Raw genomic sequence first — 13609 nt, 5'->3', positions numbered from 1 at the left:
TACAGACAAAGGCAGGAAAGGAGACATTTAATGGTATTTCAGTTTTCTAGCTCAGTTTCTGAGGATTATCTTAAATTAAATTAATTCATCATTTATTAATAGCTTTTTCCTTATTTCTCATTTAAAAAGTCCTCTTTTGTCCAAATACTTGGATTATTTTTATAAGACTTGTGGCAATCTGGGCTGTATGCTTTTTCACAATGACACCAGAAAACACTTCTAAATGAAGTTTCTATCAGTGTATTTCATTCTAAATTCTAAATTCCATTTTAGAGTCAAAATGACACACTTATTTTTCTTCCACTGCCCTTTCCGGACTGTGATCCAGCATGTCAAGCCATAGACCATGTGAATTTCTGCAGCGCAGAAAATACTAAGCCTGCACCTAAAAGGACAAATTAATGCCAAAATTACAAATTGCTTCCCAAGTATGAAGATAACACGGATATCAGCCTTGGATGAAAGAAACACTAATCTTGTTCATGTTACTCATGCTGCTGCCACGGTGAGAGCAATCACCTCATGGAAAAAGCACAGAATTAATAGTTGGATTATTTGACTTCAATTTTCAGTTAAGCTCACAGCTCCTGGTACAGGTTTAGGTAAGTAACTGTGTGTCAGCTCCAGGTTAAAACTGGGTTTGTCTCCTCCACTTGGAAATACAGTGAAGACAGTACTTTGAGTTCTGAGACAAGATGATGGATAACATTTTTTGTTCAAGTTAGAAATGTAGCTGATAGTAAAGAATGGGTAAAAATCTCTCTTACTACTGAAATATATCTTTTGCAGCAACTACTTTTCTGCTATTGTTGAGTTTTGTATTTGTCAATAAGTTTTATTCAATGTAAGTACATGTACCTGTTATTGGATTTGTGTGAAGAGATGCACACATACACAATGTTTATTTTTATATACTCTGTTTTTACATATGCAGGTTATGTTTGTATACCATTTGTAGCATGAGTCTAATATTTTGTGTGTATCCAGATGAAACTACATCTTGTTCCATGATCATATCTAATGTGAGTTTAGTGCTCAGTCTAAAGACTTTCTTCCTAGTAAAGAAAATGCTTATGGGAAGTGCTTTAATGTTGAGAAATAAGTAATCATCAATACTTAACTTTGTCAGAGCCTCCCCTCAAAAACAGCACAATTCACTTAAATGTGTTATCCCTGTACAGAATCCCAGAATCATTAAGGTTGGAAAAGACCTCCAAGATCAAGTCCAACCATAGTTGGACCATATTTAAACTTTCTAGATTTAGACCAACTTCCAAAACTTCCTGCACAGTCACTGGGAAGATGTTTATATAAAAAACTCTAAAACACACACAAAAAAAGGCCCCTTCATAACCATACAAAATTCTCAACTTATGAGCACTCAGATTCCTTGAAATGTAGCTGATCCAGGCTTTCCCTCTGAAAGCATTCCCCCTCCACTCAGCATTTCAGGAACCTTACTTCTGAGTTAGATATTTTCCAGATACCCATTAAGGCTAAGAGTGCCTTTTTTTTTTTTAATATGATGTCTTCTTGATGATGTGATCATTTCTGTAATTTTCTGTTTGTAACAAGCGACAAATATTTACTGCAAAGGGGAATTTTGAGGGTAAGTCTCTTGGTGTATGGAAAATTTTGCACTTATCATGCCAGTATGAATGTCCAGCTTGGAGGGAAATTTTCCTCCCTTCCTCTTTTACTAGTCAATTAGAGGCACCTAGAGTAGAGAAAGCAATTAATAAGGATGATTAAATTTAAAAATTAAAATGGTTGCAGACAAACCAGAGAGGAGAATGGAACCTGAGGACAGAGTCAGCTGGAAGCCCATGAGGAAATATAGAGAAACAAGGAACGATGAAAAAGGGGGAAAGGGGGAAAAAGTCACAGAAAAACAACACTAAGGAAAGAGGGACAATTAAGATAGTGAAGACATTTTCAGACTGTGACAAGATTCTGAGTCAGTTTGTGTCCTGGAGAGGAGCTGTCAGCGACAGTTTTAAATTAAGAAAACAAAAAGGTTTTCAATCTTCATATAATTATATATTACGATAGTAGTTACTAGAGAACCTTACATTTAGAATGTAGACTTGCTAGGTGAAAAATAATGCAATCTGAGTCAAATTTCTTCTGCCTGTTAGATTATATTTCCTGAAAACAGACAGGAAATAAGTTATTCTTGATATGAAATGACTCAATGCTACACTAGATTAAATGGCAGGAATTCTCTTGATTCCACAGTTCAGCATTGAGAAGAGGGTCTTTTTCTGCATTTGGCTCAGGATGTAAAGATTTTAAAATTTAAACAACTTGGTGAAAACCTATCAGAAAGTTCCTGTGAGAGCTGCCTTTCTTATTATTCTTCACTTCAAAATAACTCAATTAAAAAAAAATAAACAAGAACCTTTCAGTTAGGTCTTTGCTCTACCTCATTTTTGGGTGGTTTTTTAATGTTCTCATAGTTTCCTCTTCAGAGAGGCTATGGGGAATTTTCTCTATTTGGCATAATTATTTATGAGTAACTCAGTTTGTAAAATATATGTAAAAGCCATCAGCAATCTGTCATTTTGCATCTGGAGCAAAATCCTTCATGCTCCCTGAAGTATAAGACTCCAAATTCATCCTACTGTAATTTTATTGGCTTACACTTCACTGACACTAGACAACAGTACAGATTTAGTCTGAGTCATATTTTATGATATTCCTGCAAAACATTTGAGAACTTCCCTGAAGGCAATGATAAAACACCAAAAATTTGGTGCCTGGGAGAGAAAAAGTAAATCAGCTGCTTGAACTTAAATCTCACTAGAAAACATGTTATTGGATCCCTCCTCTTTCCAAATGCCCACTGAAATACTTCCCAGATGTTCACTGAGAATCAGGATCATGATTTCACTTCTTTCTTCTGGAAACATTTGCTTCAGTTTTACCTGTCTAAGTTGACAGCACTGATATCACACAGGAACTGAGCAATGCTGGCCAAGAGCTGGACTAAACAGGTCAGTGAACTTCAGGTACTGCTGGGAAGGGAAGTGTTTGGAGCATTGCAGGTATCAGTGGAGATGTTTTACTGCCTTGTAACCTCAGCAAATTAGCCTCTGGATTTTGAATGGGTCAGTGCCTGCTATTAGTACATCAGGGATTTACAGCCTTCAGATTTTTTGAAAGTTTTTATGCTGCTCTTGTGAAGATCACAAGGTACACCAAGAGGTGTATTGTAACCAGAATGAACAGACTGACTATGCATTGACTTAGTGCTTTTATTTCCAGTCTTGAATGAGAAGAAAATGTTACTTGAGGTCACGGGGATTTGAGTCAGGTGGAATGCCAGTGTCTAGAGAAAGGGAATTATTTTGTTCCCTCAGTCATTTGAAAAAAAAATCTAAAGAAAGTGCCTGCAGGCTAAAACTTCATCTTTTCTGTTCAGTCTCAAACAAGAGAAAAATGGGAAATAGCAGATAACAAAGTGAAAGTTAGACTATAAATAGTCCACTAAGCTCTTATTTTAATTGCAGATGTATATTCTTCAATAAGCTATAGCAAAATGACACAGCACAGAGATCCAAAAGTTATGCAGATGGATTTTGTCATTATCTGTACCGTGGCTGGATCATAAGATGCTTCTACAATATTTTATTTAATGGTTATTTATTTAATATTTATTTAATAATTAAAACAAATAAGCCAAACTACTATAAAAACACACAATATTTTCTAGTAGTCTCTTTTTAAACTTATTTCTATTTTCAATGATGGTTCCCTATCCCATTTCATTCTTGCCTTCCATTCTCCTCTAAGCTGTATTTCACTTTTTTTTAGTCCACCCACTAAGCTTTTGCAGAATTTCTTTCTGAATATTTTCTGTATAAATCTGGCTTGAACAAACACTAGAAGTGAAAATGTTCATTTTATCCCAGGACAGATATTTTTCTCTGTTGGATGCTTTCATTTGACTTACCACCCCCTGAGGTTTTAACACATTTTGACAATTGTTCTAATTCCAATCTCAAAAAAAAAAAAAATATTATTTAGCATTATTTCACTGTGATTGACAGTGGAAACTCTGCAGTTCATTTCAGAGCTGCAGCTAATTAGTCAGTCATTACAGTGTGCTTCAGTTAGATGGCAGAACTCAGCACTATTTTCTGAGCCAGTCTTGAGGGCATGACAACAATGTGTCATTTGCCAAGGACCACAAAATGAAGGCTTTCACTTTGGCATGGTGGAAGAAAAAATGAATCTTTACGATAAGCTCCATGTTTTAATGCTGGATCACCTCTGGAACTGCTATCAAACTGTGCTTTGACCACAGCAGGGAAGCGTTTGATTAACTACCAACAAGAAAGAATGCGGTGAACAATGAGACATCAAAGACAGCAGCTTCCTGACAGCAGTTATTGAACAGTGATTAATGAATGACAGAAATGAAGAATGTATAACCTCCAGTATATTTGAGAGGGCTAATAAGTATCATGAGGTGAAGTTCAAAAGAGTCATTAATTGGTAAAAATAAAGAGCAACAACTTTAGTATATGTTTAAAATTTTACATTCGGTTTGGTCTAAAAAAGATCAACTGTATAGGGTGACATAGCTCATACTCATATTGCAGCTTTCTTTCTTAGTGAAAAGATCTTTTTTTAATTGGCGGGGAAGATTTACGTTGATTTCAATAAACTTTGTAATAACTCTTAAGATACTGGTTGTACTTTAATAATAAATTGTTCTTAGTTTTTATTGTAGCTAATTGCTGTTGAGTTTTCAGTGGCCAAACTGAAGAATTTAAGGAAGATCAGAAATATTAGAAACAGGTGAGAGGTAATTGAACATTATTAACAGGTCAGTCATTTTTTATGCCTTTTGTCACCTAAAGCTAATGGCTCAAAAAACCTGTTTCATTGCAATCAGATGCAATGTTCAGACCAGTGCCGATCTTCTAGTTCACTTATACTTCTCTCATGCACTGCAAAATCCCACTCAGATTGGTAGAAGTGTGATGATGGGGTCATGGTATGGTCAGAAGCTCAAAACTATGGGTAAAGCTTGGCAGTTCAGGAGCTGCTTTCCTCTGGAGAGCTGCTTGATGTTGGGGCTCCCCTTGCAGCATGTGATCCTCGCTGCTCAACGACATGCTGTTCAGCCTGGAAAAGAGGGGCCCTTCCAGTGCCTAAAGGGGCTCCAAGAGAGCTGGACAGGGACTTTGGACAAAGGTATGGAGTGACAGAAAAAGGAGGAATGGCTTCCCATAGCCAGAAGGCAGGTTTAGATTAAATATTACTCTTTGCTGTGAGGGTGGTGAGGCTCTGGCACAGGTTGCCCAGAGAGGTTGTGGATGCCCCATTCCTGGGAATGTTCAAGGAGAGACTGGATGGGGCCCTGAGCAACCTGGTTCAGTAAGTTCGAGACACTGAGGTTCCTCTCAGTCTTAACCAAGTTCTTGGAACTGAACAAGTCCCTCATCCACAGCTGGAGTGAGGCACAGGCAGTGCTGTTCTCACAAAAAGAGGCCACTGTAAAACCTCTGCTCCCCTTGGCAACAGCACAAAAATGAGGGCAGTCATTGGGATTAGAAGAGATCAGATTCAGCTCCTTCCCCTGCCTACAGGGATTGTTAAATCTCTCAGAAGAGTCCTAATTAGTGTGCTATGAAGTATTCTATGGAAGAATGCTCTTGGTTGCTCCTGATGTTATTGCACTTGGCATTAAATAATTAAATCTTTGCTGGGGAAAAGATGCAAGGGAAAGGCAGGGGAATGGAGTGGCAGGGGAGAGGGAGAGAGAGAGAGAGAGGACCAACAGGACTTTCAAACATAATGTGTGAGAAACTCAGATTTGTATTGTCATTCCTATAAATACACCAACATTACACACTACACAACCATTGAAGGAGGATGTACCTCTCCATCCAAGTAACTTCCTTTCTACTACACAAATCAAATTTTCTTTGATTAAATGTTAAGTGATTTTTGGGGAACTCAGACTGTCTGTTGTTGCACAAGCTCATAGCACTTCTTTCCTGCAGCAAGGGTTGGACCCCTTCACTGAGCAGAAATGCATTTTTGTCCCTGAGTAGTTGGACTAGGAGATAAATCCTTTCAACAAGGTTGCTGAGGAGTGCAAGGCATGTAGGAGGGAGAGATTTATGTATGTGATCTTGTTACTTCTGAAGGAAAAGTTTAACGTGTGGTAAGGCAGATGTATGGCTGAAGTGTTTAATTTGATTGGGAGCTGTAAGACCAGTTTGTATGAGTGCTCCTCAGTCTGTGAAATCAGTATGTTGTTTTATTTTTTTGGGACATGATTACAAATGGAAATGGGCTTTTCTATTTGATGTCAGTCATGTTTGTGAATGCATAACCTATATATTTCTACTGATACAACTACTTAAAGCCATATGTTGTATGGCTCAGGGGGCAGGGGAGGGGTTCTGCTGTGAGGGAGACTTTAATGCTGGCTAGTTATACATTTTTGCATATGCATCTACATATAAAACATGTAGAAAGTCGTGCTTGGGAAATTATTTCTTTGGTGACAGTTTTTTAATTGTATCTGTAGTCTCTGCAGGTGATAGTCTAGGTATATATGGTTTTCAGAAACTACAGATTGAGGCAGTGATGAACATGTTCAGTAATTGTTATTTCTGGGCTTTTTGTAATGTTTTAATAAGACGAAGTTATACCTGAAGTTAATACCTTTCTGTGTGAGATTGAATATGTAATCTAGTAATAATAAGTTCCCTTGTATCATTTCAAGATAGAAAGCTTTCTGCATTTATCAAAAGTTTTGGGGGCTTGAGAAAAGAAAAATCTTTTCTTGAGACTTCCATCATTGCCTCAGTCAGGCTAAAAACAATGTTTCACCGCTTTTAAACCCAAGAAAAGGGAGTTATAATTAGTAATGTTCACTGAAGGCTTTCAAAGACTCTGTTAGAGTCTGAAAATGCTTCAAGAGTTAGGGAGGGCAAGGTCAGAGTTTCCAGCATTATGATCCTGTTAGTACAGAGCACTTAAGCTAATCTGTGCTGTGTTAAAACTAAGTTAACCCCAGTGCTCAGAAATGGTGCTGAGAGTTCAATAGGCAGCTCTAAAGAGTTTCTGGAGCCTCAGAGTCTCTGCAAGGCACTGGGAGCCTCCCTGGCAGTGGCTGATCCATCTTCCCTGGGAAGTGCTCTGGCTGCAGGTGCACCACCATGGTTTTGAAGAGAACTTGCTGTACAGCAGTGCTAATTGTGCATTCACAATACCAAATATGCTCTCTCCTACTAAACAATCTGGCTTGAATCACTCTGGAAATCAAAGTCCATGCATCTTGCGAGATATAAAGATTTATATATGAACATGATAATGTTCTTGATTTGGTGTAAGCTCTTCAATCCCTCATTATCCCAAAGAAGGATTCATTTCAGTAATGAAGAAAATTATCTCTGTATATAATTGTATTTTTTTTATTCCTGTAACTCAAAGGCACATTATAAGTGCAAAATAGAAATCTAATATTTTGATAGAAAGTGACAATTACAAAAGAAAGTTATTAAGCTTCTATTCATCTGGATTCTGGCAAAACCTTTGGTGCCTTATGGTGATATTCTCTGACTGCATCTGTGCTGTAGAGACCAGACGGCTCTGCAAAGCTTTACATTTTACACACTCTTTAACTGTGATGCTGCATGAAATTAAACTACAGTTACATTATGAAGACAGACTCTTCTGCATTCATCTGGAATGGAAGAGTAAGAGGCTTCCAAACTTGAAGGAAAAATGAGTTTAGATGCTCCAGCTCCAGAGGGTGACAATGAGCCCTTCCAGTTTCAGTATTGCAACACATCTTTACTGTCAGACATTTGTGGTCTCTTTGACTGCAATTACCATTTGTCACTCAGTGTGGTCAATGAAGAAGTTACTGTCTTTGGGATTTACTTGTTGTGACTCTCTTTCACGTCAAAATGTGTCTGCAGGTACTGCTGTCTTGTCAGGCCAAGATCACCTCATTCCACCTGTTTTAGAGGGCTGCTCTTTGCCTTGGACATTTCTCCAGGTCCTCAGGTGTTACAGGTTGTTCTACATGGGTTGTTTAAGGAAACACCTCTCACAGCAAACACCTGTATCATCTCAAGGCTTTCACAGAATCACAGAACGTTCTGAGTTGGAAGGGACTCACAAAGGTCATTAAGTCCAACTCGTAAGTGAAGAGTCCCTATGTGGCTCAAACCCCAGCCTTGACATTATTAGCACTGTGCTCTAACCAACTGAGACTTGGTAATGGCAACAGCTTCTCAACATTCACTGTCTTGACAAGTGCCACGTGCATGTTTCTGTGACATCTCTGTGAAGCTGGTCTTCCATGTATCCCAATGCTTGCAGCACCTCAGTATTGGCCTTGTTTTACTGCTGCCTTCTGGCTGTGACATGAGCTAAAAGCTGCATTCCATGCTCATCAGTATTGTGCTTTCCTGTGTCTACCTCTTTCTTATTATTCATTGTCCACTTTTAATTGAACTCCAGGATCTTTAGGTCAATGATTATCCTCTCACATCATACCTTGATCAGTGGTAGAAAAAAAATTATAGAAAAGACTTTATAAATGAATTTGGTAAACAAAGTGATGAACAAAAGTATTTCTTAATTACTGTTTACCCCATACTAAAATAATGTCCAGATTAAACCACTAAACTCAGTTAATAAGCCAGTCACATACATAAAGTTCAGTTGTGCTGACTTTTGTTATAATCAGGAGATTATTAGAATACAGCAGACTTTCCATGCAATGTCAGGGACTTACTGAACCATGAAATAGAGTGTGTCAAGCCCTGGCCATGCTCTGCTTCCACTGCTTATGTCTGTGGTGGGTGTGAATCCCAACACTGGACTTTTGGGCTGGTGGGCTGTGAGTGGGAGCAGGTTCTTGGCTATAAATCTACAAGCCATACTAATCCATAGTCTGCCTCAGACCTCTTGGTTCTTTAGTTTTTGGATTCTGCAGTCATCTGAGTACCTTTTTCTCTCAAGGATCTCCAAACCTAGGGCACTCCTTTTTCAGCTGGATTTCAAGAGTATATTACTCTTTGACAGATTTTTCTTCTATTACCACTTATTTCTAGAAACTCATTAAAAATGTAGAGATTTCACCTCAGATAAAAGTGGCAGGGGCTTGCACAAAGGTGTCTGTCTCTTCTCACCTAAATATGATTTATATTCTAGGTATATAAACATAAGGCCACCACATGAAGTAGGAATTAAGCTTGATATTGCATAAAAACTACCAGTTTGTCTTCATTTTATCTATTTACCTTGCATAAGTAGTTTTATGACATCTTTTGAGAAGGCCAATTCTTCTCAGCAAAAGCTATAGGTGTTTGCTGGAGAAGTAAGGAAGCATAAATCACTTTTCCTCTCCTGCAACTATTGTTTTTCTGCTGAAAGTTCAAGGCTTTGCTTTTTCTACTTGTGTGATGAGTTGCATCTGCTGAAGTTGGTATTTATTTACAAAATCTCTATGGAAACTATATTTGATCAGGACAAAAGACATCAACTATTGAATCCTGTCTCCCATCCCATCATGTCTCTGAGGTTTGTGGCTGTGGTCATATCACAGTGCAGGATTTCTGGTTTTGACAAAAGCAGCATGTTCCTCATTTTATTGCTGGATATAGTTTCCTCTGCTATCAGTATAGGACATTCTTTTCATACCTATTCTGCTACTCATCTGGTGCTTCCATACACACATTTCTATCCACACTTCATTCGTATCCATCTTCATACTTCTATTACGAGTCTTTCAAAGGACATTTCAGCAACATACAGAACTGAGCAAATTAAATTGCATTAACATATTAACAATGTTAAATGCATTATATACCAGCCCTGAGATACCACCAGTTTTATAGAAATTGTCCTCCAGAATGAAGTAACAATGAATTGAGCTAAATATGTGCCTCTTCCTACCCAGACTGTGGCCTGTTGCAGTTAATGTGTCCTCCTGCAGTTGCCATTTCCCATCTAAACATTAAATTCCCGGCTTTTATGTCTGCCATAACTTCATGATGAAGACTTCCAGAAGACATGGAGACCTTTGGAAAACACTGTTATCCAAATGGTAGTTAAAAGGCAGTGCATGAGTTCAGCCTCCTGCCTTGCTACTTCATTTACCTAGGACATTCTCAAGCTTGCTGCAGTATCTGTATGGAAGTAAGCTAACTTAATTGCAAAGTCAATGTTAAATGAATTTATAAGTCATGCACACTTTGCACAAGTATCTTCTTCCATGAACTTGAATTGTCACGTTAATTCAGTTTTCTCCTAAAGGGCTTTGAGAGTGATAATCTGATTTTCTCATCTAGTTTCACATGTAACAGACAAACAGAGATGAGGAACTACTGGCCTTGAGCATAAAATCCTTCAAATGCATAGCAGTATTTTAGGAGTCTTAAAATATAATAAGCTCAATGTGTTGTTTTTAAAAATACACTCAGAATGAATACCTGAAAAATATACTGTATAATAAAACAAGATATGAAGTGATTGCCTTGAGAATAACTTATAAAGATGATTTTTGCCCTTCGACTCATGCTCTACACTGAGCATTTCTCTCACATATTAGTTTCCAAGTGGATTTTGGTGCCATTAAATAATGAGTCTTTGAAATGGCTAGAAGTCAAGAAAGTTCTCCTCCTAGGAATAAAGAACACTTTTTTACACACTCCCCTTCACCCTCCAAACTTATTTTGGAAGCAATCTGCAGCTCCAGTGGATAACCAACTCGAATTTGAATGGGCAGTCAGTCGTAAGGCTGTCTGAATGCCCAAGGGGGATGATGTGCTCCTTAGTTGTATGAAAAAGAGAGTATCAAATACAAAAATTCCAGAAACTTTTCAATTAACATAGCTGTGGTGATAACAGAAGTAAAGCATCTGATTCAACTACCTGTGTATTTGATAAGGATTTTAGTTTCTTTGAAATGTGTTAGTCAAGAGGGAATGAATTCAAGCAAATCCATGGGTTTGAGTTGATCAGGAGGCTCTTAGATATTATAATCATGGTCCTCTCTGAATTTAAAGAGTTTGAATCTTGACTCTTAAGCATTCTTGAAGATGTTACCCTTTCACATCAGCTACCATACAGCAGTCAGTAGGATTCCAGTTTGAAGGGGAATAAGTTGCCTTCTGACCAGAGCTGTGTGGTAGGAGAACAGTGAAAAGTGTATTTTGTCACATGGAGGGGTATATGGTACATTTGTCATGGGGTATATGGAGGGAGTCTTTTGTTTCTGGCCTCCTGGACCATAAACTAAAATGATTCCTTGATAACTGTTGTATTGGCAGAGATTTCCTTTTCTGGTGTCTTAATTTGCTTATAGCAGGCAGGATGGTTGTACAGATTTCCTCTTTTGTGATGAGGAACGTGTTGCTGTGTTAATGGTGCAGGAGAATGATTCTCCAGGTTTCTATGGATCAACCTTATCTTTATTTTTTATTTATTTTGACATTTAAATAATAATACTGTGTAGGTGCAGAATTCTTCTTAGCAATGTCAAAGACTTGCCTACAAAGACCCAGTATCTCTTTTCAGATATGCATATTTTAGATACCATGCTCTTAATTCTAACTGAAATTCTGTTGCTTTAAAATAAATAAATAATGAAGTCTACTGCTCTTGTATCTGTCTCTTCCAGCCTTCTCCTGGTAATAAAGAGTACTATAAATGATAGCTGAATCTGGTAATTAGACAAGACTTCCCTTTTCTGTCCTGTTTTTTTTGTTTGTTTGTTGTTTTTTTTTTTGCTGTAATGCAGTTTGTCTGTTTACTGGCTTGAGGTCCCTTCCCCCTGTGAGACTTATCTTTTTAATGGCAGTCATTTTTAACATGCACAATTTTTCTGTAAGCATGACATTCACTATCTCTGTAATAACAATCATTTGGCTTATGATTTAAACCATTACAGCACTGTACCATGCTGTGAGACTCAAATGCTGGCTTCACTTTTACATTGTTTACTTTCCTATCAGCATGTTGACAGTTCATAACTCTTGGCTACTTCCAGATTGACTGCAATTTTTGAAAAGCTTTAAAGGAAATAAAGAACTGCATCAGACAATTGTTTTTTTGGATTACTTGCCTAAGCATGCTGTAAACTTGGTATCAAGATGCTGAGCTAGATAGTCCCTTTAACGTGGCATGAATTTGATAGTAAAGTGTGAAACAGGTACAGCGTCATTTTTTAAAACATATCTGAAGTGTAATAGACAAAGATCAATGGAAACCTTTTAACAACATAAAGGCAAGATGGGATACATTAAGTACTAAACTAATATACCAACTGTTGCCTGGCCAATTTTTTTCCCTGTTCTACCTCTCCCCTCTCCCTCATTTGAGGTAGACTTTACTTGAACATTTAGTCATGGTGATCTGTGAGGGTGAAGAAAACTCCTATTTTAAAGGAGATGGCTTTGTTTGAATTAGTGGAATATATTTTGCTTATTTAAAGGCTCTACAGAGTTCTTTTCTCCCTGCAATCATTTTACATGTTTGTCCTGCTCTTCAGCTTTCCAACTGAATCTCTGTAGCCAGGAAAAGGGAGATCATTGCTAGGAAAACTCATCTGAGGGCAAACAAATTCTGAAAACTTAACATAAGGGACTCTTCAATATGAACAAATGACTGGGGAGTTGTTTTTAAAGTGGTTTACAACTGTGATAATTTGAGTGGAGTATTTTTACAGCTGTTTCTCAAGTCATATCTCTGCCATGAGATTCTGAGACACCTTTTTAGTCCTGTCTTATTTCAAAGACCTAAAGAATTTTTTTACACAGAAAGGAATTATTTTTAAAGATATCCAACATGAGGTGTACATACATTTAATTTGGGCAATGTTTTATGAGACATACAGTTTCTGGTCTGTACATTTTAACCTTAATGAGCCTTCCCTTTAAAATACACAGGAATATTCTATATATGTGTTTTCTATACATGTGAGTGTAAATGTTGCTATAGATCAAAAATATGTATTAAACTCCAAAATTTTTGTTGTACTCATTTTACTATGCTCTTTTATTTCTTTTCATAATTAGAGTTTGTTTCTTTTGTAAAAACTGTTTTAGTTATTAAAATGGAGAACAGAATGAGGGAGAAGTTTGTGTCTTAAAGATGATTGAAGCTGCCTGTCATAGGCAGTGCAGAGTCAGAATTTGGTTTATGCAAAGATAAATTTGTTTAAGAAAATCTCATTTTCTGGGCTTTAATACTAATGATCTGGAGAGCTTATTCTTTCAGATACTACTAATGAGTTAGGAGTATGTTACATTATATAGATGTACGTGTTACCAAGTTGCAAAATTATACCACAAGTTTGCTTTGCTCATATTTAAGCTTCAGGAATTGTGTGATTATTGTGTTTTAAAGAAAACATTTGCAGTGTGTTTAGTTGTAGATAAAAAGCTTGAAACTGTGGTTTTGAGCATTCATTTTAAAGACTTGACATGTAGAGAAGTTTGAAATATTTCAAAATGGCTTTTAATAAATCTTATGTCAGGGGAACTGACTGAAAAGTTCTGAGTGACTGGAGTTGTAGTCTAGTTTTTGCATATGGCAAGCAGGGTTTATAATGAGCAGGCACGTACCT

Source organism: Pipra filicauda, unplaced genomic scaffold, assembly GCF_003945595.2.
Source record: "Pipra filicauda isolate LSUMZ 115617 unplaced genomic scaffold, ASM394559v2 scaffold178_size1475342_pilon, whole genome shotgun sequence".
In the NCBI taxonomy this organism is placed as follows: Eukaryota; Metazoa; Chordata; class Aves; order Passeriformes; family Pipridae; genus Pipra; species Pipra filicauda.
This window is presented reverse-complemented; position numbering follows the sequence as displayed.